The following is a 7,182-nucleotide window of genomic DNA, read 5'->3' on the forward strand; positions in this document are numbered from 1 at the left end:
GTATTTACGGAGGGCTCACTCTGTGCAGAACACTGTATTAAGCGCTTGGGAGAGTACGATACAACAGAGCATTCACCGTCTGCTGGGTTACCTGTCTGCGTCACCTTGCTTCTCTCTGGCTCAGTTGCCTCACCTGCACAATGGAGATTAAGAAGACGGTGAGCCCCATGTGGGATATGGACTGAGGCCAACGTGATTGGCCTCTATCTACCCCAGCGTTTAGTACAGTGACTGGCACACAGTAAGTGCTTAAAAATACCAAAAAGAGGTGGCAAAGTAGCTCTTCCTCCCGCTCCCACCATTTGTAAATTGCTTTACGTCTCCTCCCCCTCTAGATTGCAAATTCCTTGAGGGGACACGCGATACTCTCTCAAGTGCTTAGTAGAGTGCTTCGCCCTCAGTGATTATTCTTAATCTATTGATGGAAAATAAAATAATAACTGCGGTGTTTATTAAGAGCTTATTACGTGCCAGGCACTGTACTGAGCAAGACAACGCACAGGTCATTACCGAAGCCCACATCGCTGCTTGAAGAAGAGCTGAATGCAGTCGGCGAATATCCGGAAAAACCTTTCCAATTCCAACCCTGGTTTTGAGTTGCTTTTCAGGATGACGGTCCAGGAGAATATTTTTATGCGGCACCTCTAACGGTTTAGAGAAGCAGCGTGACCTAGTGGAAGGAGCAGAGGCCCGGGAGCCAGAGGACCTCGGTTCTAATCCCGGCTCCGTCGCTTATCTGCTGGGTGACTCCGGGCGAGTCACTTCACTCGCCTGGGCCTCGGCTCCCTCATCTCCAAAACGGGGGATTCGATCCCTGTGCTCCTTCCCACTTAGACTGTCAGCCCCATCTGGGGCCTGGGTCTCCTCTCTCTCCCCCAGTGCTGAGTACAGTGCTTGGAGTTATGTGCTTATTGAATTCCTCCGATTAGACTGTGAGCCCATCACTGGGCAGGATTGTCTCTATCTGTTGCCAAATTGTACATTCCAAGCGCTCAGCCCAGTGCTCTGCACATAGTAAGCGCTCAATAAATACTATTGAATGAATGAAGAATGAATGAATACCACGATTTAATCACGACGGCACTTATTAAGCACCGGGGTAGAGACAAGCCGGTCCCTGCACCAACCGATCCGAGAGGCGGAGGCGTAGCAGCGGGGATTTTATCCCCATTTTGCAGATGAGGAAACCAAGTCAGGGGTCCAGCTGGTCCTACAGCCCAAGTCTCCTGCCCTTCCAAGCCCCTCGTTCTTCTCTGCTGTGCCTGACAGGGTGAGCAAGAACTGATAAGTGTGGTGTGATGACTCACTATTCTCATTGGAAACTGTGGTTGGGGACCGACAAGAGAATTCCACTGCTATCTTTCCCACTTCCCTTTTCTCTCCAGCGGCCTTCGTTTGTGACTTGGGTCTGGCAAGAGTTGCATTCGACGCAGAGCAAGTCAACAGCGGCGGAAACTTGAAAACCTCCCGGAGGTCGCTCAATCGTATCTATTGAGCGCCTATTGTGTGCAGAGCACCGTACCGAGCACCCGGGAGAGTTCGGTTTAGCAGAGCGGGTAGACGCGTTCCCTGCGGCTGGGGTGGGGATGGCGGGAGGGTGGATACTTGGTTTGCTCTCATCCTGGAAGGAGACTAATAGAGATATTGGATTTCAATCTTCTCTAAAAATTCAAAGCACCTCTCCCTTCTTCATCACTTAAGGACTTGGATCTGTCCCCTTTCAGAACTTGATATCGTCTCCACCCTCAGACCCCCAGCACCTAAGTTCATACCCATCGTTTATTTTAACATCATTTTCCCCCTTTAGACTGACAGCTTCTTAGGGGCGGGGAACGGTCTGCTAATTCCGTTGTGTTCAGTACAGTGCTCTGCGCACGGTAAGCGCTCAGTAAATATCACCGATTGACCACCCATACCGACCGCAACCTTTTCCCTGGCGATAGGTACTTTGACAGAAGCAGAGGAAGCCGAGTGCCCGTATTAAAGCGGGCCATTCCTTCACTGTCACAGAAAAAAACCTTAAGTGACAAATGTAAAATGCTACACTGTAGTCAAAAATCTGTGGTCTGGGTTTTTTAAAAACATTTTCATAATCTCTTCAAAAAATATATCAAAACCACAGGCTTGGAGGAAAAGCAAGCCGGAGAATTTCTGCTTCTCCAATTACCACTTAATACTTTCCATAAGTGCCAACTATCTCAGCTGCCCTTATTTCTAAAATTCTAGTTTTTTCAAAAACCGATTTTTTTTTTGTCTTAGAAGAATTTTGAAAAGGTCTACTCAAGGGAACAATGATAAAATTGCTTGGGCTAGTTTTGTCATTTTCTTTTCCTTTACTTTTGGTAATAATAATGGTGGTATTTGTTAAGCGCTTACTATGTGCAAAGCACTGTTCTAAGGGCTGGGGGGGATACAAGGTAATCAGGTTGTCCCACCTAGGGCTCACAGTTTTAATCCCCATTTTACAGATGAGGGAACGGGGGCACACAGAGAAGTGAAGTGACCTGCCCAAAGTCACACAGCTGGCAGGCGGCGGAGCCGGGATTGGAACCCACGACCTCTGACTCCCAAGCCCGGGCTCTTGCCACTGAGCCATGCTGCTTCTGGTAAAATGTCATAACCCCCCTCTTAACCCCCTTCAACACACACCCTTTAAAACCACCGATTATTCTAAGAAAACAGCATTCTATTTCCTAGAAATGTAAGTCACGGGACTTAAAAGTGCACAAGTACTCTATGAGCACTAGTCCAGATGAAAAAGTTAGATTTTTATAAATCAGTTTCATCATCTCCTGTGCAGATGGAACCAGACACACACTCCTTAGAGAAGCAGCGCGGCTCATTGTGGAAAGAGCCCGGGCTTGGGAGTCAGAGGTCATGGGTTCGAATCCCGGCTCTGCCACTTGGCAGCTGTGTGAGTGGGGGCAAGTCACTTCACTTCTCTGTGCCTCAGTTACCTCATCTGTAAAATGGGGATTAACTGGGAGCTTCACGTGGGACGACCTGATGACCCTGTATCTCCCCCAGCGCTTAGAACAGTGCTCTGCACATAGTAAGTGCTTAACAAATACCGACATTATTATTATTATTATCCTCTTTAAAACATTCAGGCCATTTCGCACCAGAGCCCAGCCCACACACTCCGCTCCTCTAACCCCAACCTACTCGCTGTACCTCGATCTCGCCTTATCTGGCCACCGACCTCTCGCCCACGTCCTGCCCCTGGCCCGGAACGCCCTCCCTCTAAATAACCGACAGCCGATCGCTCTTCCCCACCTTCAGAGCCTTACTGAAGTCACATCTCCTCCAAGAGGCCTTCCCCGATTAAGCCCCACTTTTCCTCATCTCCCCCTCCCTTCTGCGTCGCATTTGGACTTGTACCCTTTATCCACCCCTCCCTCCGCTTCAAGGCACTTATGTACCTATCTGTAATTTACTCATTCTCCCCCTCTAGACTGTAAACTCCCTGTGGGCAAAGAACGTCAGCGACTCTGTTAATCTGTACTCTCCCAAGGGCTTAAACAGTGCTCCCCGCACAGTAAGGGCTCAATAAATACGATCGATGGGTAGATGGGGGGAAACCCCACCCCCCCGTATGGAGTTTTGTAATTTTCTAAAAAGGACATCCTTTCACTCTAAGTTCAAAACCACCCCGGCCAAAATTTACTCATTTATTCCCCCCCCCCCGCCCCACCCCGATTTGGCTGGGTTCCCATTCAATTAGTTTCCCTACACCAGCGGAGAAACCCGCCAGCATTAGAAATGTCGGTGTTTAAACCTTCAGAAAATGAAAATTATGTCTCGTATACTTCAGTTCCGTAGTTCTTTCACAAAGTAACAATTCAAGAGACAATTGGAAACGAAGTAAAAAGTGTCCAAAACATTGTTTTTGCACCACGGGCAAAATAAACTATTAATAGATGCCCAAGACACCCCTACGTTTCCAACGCGGTTGTTTAATAATGGGTTTTAATACGCATCCACCTGAAGCTATCTACAGATCGACTTTGAAGTTGTTGGGTTTTTTTTAATGGTATCTGTTAAGCTTCTGTGCCAAAATTGCTCTAAATGCTGGGGTAGGTATAAGTTCATTAGGTTAGACACAGTCCCTGTCCCACCTGGGGCTCACCGTTTAAGGAGGAGGGAGAACAGGTATCCTCATTTTACCATCGAGGAAACTGAGGTGCAGAGAAATTAAGTGACTTGCCTAAGGTCACACAGCAAGCAAGCGTCCGAGTCGGAATTAGAACCCAGGTCCACCAACTCCCAGGTCTGGGTTTTTTCCATTAGCTTCTCCGGGACTTAGTGCCTGGCACACAGTAAGAGCTTAACAAACACCATTATTATTATTCTCTAAATTGTCAATCCCGAGACATTTCTCCTAGCTGGACATTTTAAGGGTAGCAAGTCTGAAGCACCCAGAACATATTTGGTTTGTTTTTTTCTAAAATCCCAAATGTTCTAAAACTAGTAGGAGCGTGGCTCAGTGGAAAGAGCCCGGGCTGGGGAGTCAGAGGTCATGGGTTCGAATCCCGGCTCTGCCACTTAGCTGTGTGACTGTGGGCAAGTCACTTCACTGTGCCTCAGTTACCTCATCTGTAAAATGGGGATTAAGACTGTGAGCCCCGCATGGGACAACCTGATGACCCTGTATCTACCCCAGCGCTTAGAACAGCGCTCTGCACATAGTAAGCACTTAACAAAAACCAACATTATTAGTAGGAGATTAAGTACCCCGGGCTGCGCTGCTTACAGTAGTTTTAATTTCTTTTTTTTCTTTTCATTCAAAGGGGGAGGAGGGCAGGAAGGTTTGCATTAGGTGGGGAATCGAGCCGGAGATGCCACAGCCCTCTGGCTGGACGGACTTTGTTGTTGTTGCTTTTGAAAAAAGGCCTTAAAAACATAGTTCAACCGGTGCATTTAGGTCCCCCAATCACGCAAAGCTTAACTGCCCAATTAAACCTCCACTGGAAGGCCTTCAGTCTCCAGAGCAGCCGCGGCAGACGTGCACTCGGGGACTAATTTAAACCTGAGCCGTATTACATCTTACATTACAGGATGATTGCGATGCCCATCCTCCGAAGAGAATCTAACGAGAGGCGAAGTGAACCAGAAAACAAGGCGATGCCTCGACGCGTTACAGCAGAAAGCATCTGTCGTCTAAAGGAACCTTTGCTCCCCATCGAACGGGACTGGCTTTTTTTTTTTTTTTTTTTTACAATTTTAGGCCGGGGAGGGTTTGCTTGAGTTTTGTTTGGTGGGGGGTTTTTTTAAGGCAAAGTTCAGTGGGATAAAGGTGGAAGGAGAGAGACCCCCCCCCCCCCTTCCCGAAGGCGACAGAAAAGCAGCGTGGCTCAGGGGAAAGAGCCCGGGCTTGGGAGTCAGAGGTCATGGGTTCGACTCCAGGCTCTCCACTTGTCAGCCGTGTGACTGTGGGCAAGTCACTTTACTTCTCTGGGCCTCAGTTACCTCATCTGTAAAATGGGGATTAACTGGGAGCCTCACGAGGGATGACCCGATTACCCTGTATCTCCCCCAGCGCTTAGAACAGTGCTCTGCACATAGTAAGCGCTTAACAAATACCAATATCATCATTATTACTCCAGCGCTTAGGACAGTGCTTTGCTCACAGTAAGCGCTTAACAAATATCATTGTTATTATTCATTGGCAGGAGACAACGGAAACATCCCTAGAGAGCAGAAAAATGACCCCATCTGGGGCAAGCCGGCCAAGGGGCTTGTTCCAACTGAAAGCCCGTTGTGGGCGCGGAACCTGTCTACCCACTCTGTCGTACTGGACTCCCCAGAGCGCTCAGTCTAGTGCTCTGGCCACAGTAAACGCTCAATAAACACCCCTCATTCCTCTAGTCCGCAAGCTTGTTGTGGGTAGGGAGCTCAACTACCAACTCCGTTGTATTGGACTCTCCCAAGTGCTTAGTCCAGTGCTCCGCACGGGGTAAGCGCTCAAAAAACATCACCGATTCCCCCGGAATGGAAACCCGTCACGGCTCGGGGACGGGTCCGCCAAAGATGCTGGAATGGTCTCGCCCGGGCGCTTAGTACGATGTGCTGCACACCGTAAGCGCTCAACAGATGCCACTGATTCCTCTAGACTGTAGACACCTTAAGGGCAGAGAGAGCGTGATTCTCCCAAGGGTTCGGGCCAGCGTTCAATAATCGCCGTAAGCGCTCAATAGATGCCACCGATTCCTCTAGACCGTCCACTCCCTGTAAGCGGGGAAAGTGTGAGTCTCCCGAGCGTTTAGTCCAGTGTTCCGCACCCCACAAGCGCCCAACAGATGCCACGGATGCCTCTAGACTGTAAACACCTTAAGGGGAGGGAAGGTGTGATTCTCCCGCGCGTTTAGTGCAGCGTCGCGCCCGGCGTAAGGGGCGGATGAGGAGCAGAGAACCGTGCGGCCCGCGGCCCGGGCGGGTGGCGGCGCTGAGGCCGTGGCTCCGCACACACTGCGCGCTAAGCGCTCGGCCCCGTCAAGGCGTCGGGCTGCGGCCTCCCCTCCTGCCCGGGGGGGGGGGGGGGACGGGGAACGACGACCCCAACCTGACTGCCGCCCCCCCCCGGGCACCCCCTGCCCCTCGGGGAGCCCCCTCCCCTCCCCAAGCTCCCTGCCATCCCCTGCCCTGCAGGACAGTCCTGCCCCCCCGGATGCCCCCTCTCCCCTGCACCAGACCCCCCTGCCCCCCCGATGCCCCCTCCGCCCTGCAGCCCCCTGCCCTGCAGGACAGTCCTGTCCCCCCAGGTGCCCCCTCCCCCCTGCCCCAGACCCTCCTGCCCCCCCGGATGCCCCCTCCTCCCCGCAGCCCCCTGCCCTGCAGGCCAGTCCTACTCCCCCCAGGTGCCCCCTCCCCCCTGCACCAGACCCTCCTGGATGCCCCCTCCCCCCTGCAGCCTTGTGCCCCCCGGGGATGCCCCCTCCCCCCTGCAACCTCCTGCCCCGCAGGACAGTCCTGCCCCCCCCCGATGCCCCCTCCCCCCCGCAGCCTCCTGCCCCCAGCCGCCCCCTCAGCACCAGCCCCTCCTGCCCCCCCGGACGCCCCGCAGCTCTCACCGATCCCCGGGGGGCTGGGCAGCGGGGACAGGGACGCTCCTGCCGCGGCCGCCGCCGCTCCTCCTCCTGCTGCTGCTGCCGCTGCTCCGCCCGGTCCCGTCCAGCCGCACCC

At 52.3% G+C, this 7,182-nt stretch overlaps 1 protein-coding gene across 8 annotated transcripts in view; it reads right to left on the reverse strand.

The window, feature by feature from the left end:
* DENND4A (DENN domain containing 4A) overlaps window positions 1-7,182 on the reverse strand; it is an 89,810-nt gene extending 82,628 nt beyond the window's left edge. For 3 of the 8 annotated variants that reach the window (XM_029066481.2, XM_029066480.2, XM_029066477.2), the window contains exon 1: window positions 7,071-7,176. The gene's annotated coding sequence lies outside the window, so the exon portion shown is untranslated. Of the gene's footprint in view, window positions 1-91; window positions 134-7,070 lie in introns of all 8 variants that reach the window. The other 5 variants (XM_029066475.2, XM_029066479.2, XM_029066478.2 and 2 more) reach the window with 5 other exon arrangements.

This window comes from Ornithorhynchus anatinus, chromosome 5, assembly GCF_004115215.2.
Source record: "Ornithorhynchus anatinus isolate Pmale09 chromosome 5, mOrnAna1.pri.v4, whole genome shotgun sequence".
Taxonomy (NCBI): domain Eukaryota; kingdom Metazoa; phylum Chordata; class Mammalia; order Monotremata; family Ornithorhynchidae; genus Ornithorhynchus; species Ornithorhynchus anatinus.